The 843-nt window shown below is 56.6% G+C and overlaps 1 protein-coding gene across 3 annotated transcripts in view; it reads left to right on the forward strand.

The window, feature by feature from the left end:
• Window positions 1-843, forward strand: part of Dcaf7 (DDB1 and CUL4 associated factor 7) — a 32,264-nt gene that overhangs the window by 24,856 nt on the left and 6,565 nt on the right. The gene's annotated exons all lie outside the window — the stretch shown is intronic.

An 843-nucleotide genomic window follows, 5' to 3' on the forward strand; every position in this document is an offset into this window, starting at 1 on the left:
GTGCAGACGCGCCTCCCCGCTGCGCATCGGTCCCTTGCTCTGCGCAGACCGCATTCCGTTTCAGCCTCTTGTGGCCTCCCTTCTGACGTGCCCCGCCTCCCCCGGTTAGCGTCCTCGTGACAACCCTTGTTCTCTGTGGAGCCACGGAAGCAGTGGTTTGATTTTCCTCCATCTTAGCGTAATGTGGCGGGCAGGATGTGTTCTCCGTCTTGCGCGCTCTGTCCCGTGTGTCCCGTTCACCCGCCTGGCTCGTGGAGGGGCAGCTTGGGACCCACCGTCGCCTACCCTCCTGTGGTGGGGGGAGCGGGAGGAGGAGCGAGAGTGGTGTCCCCGTGGCTGCTGGAGAGGACGAGTGCGTGTGCGCGTGCGTGGCGCCCTCTCGGTGCGAGGGCCTTGGCCGAGGGGCGTGCCCCTCCCAGTCTACTTCTGCGTTAGCAGGGGTTTGCAGCGCGTGCGTTTGCGGTGGTGTGGGTGCGTGCGCATGACGCATGACGCATGACGCGCCTGCGTTCTTCAGTCCTTCCCCTCCCCTTCTCGTCCCCGGCTCTTGGTCCTCTTCCCTTTTGCCGGAAATCCATCCCCCTTTCTGATTATCTGTCTTTGATTTTGCTCTTTATTTTATATTTTGGGTTTTTCATATAAGAACTGCACAATATTTAGCTTTGTATCTGAGTTATTTCACTTAACATCGTGGCTTCAGAATGCTTCCGTTTCCCTACGGATGACTCCAAGTTTATCTTTTTTCATAGCAGAGTGGTACTCCACTGTCTACATGTAAACACCACATTTTTTATCCACCTGTGTGTGAATGGATACCTTGGTCACTGGGGAATGGGATCTTGC

Source organism: Octodon degus, unplaced genomic scaffold (genome assembly GCF_000260255.1).
Source record: "Octodon degus isolate 3935 unplaced genomic scaffold, OctDeg1.0 scaffold00033, whole genome shotgun sequence".
NCBI lineage: Eukaryota > Metazoa > Chordata > Mammalia > Rodentia > Octodontidae > Octodon > Octodon degus.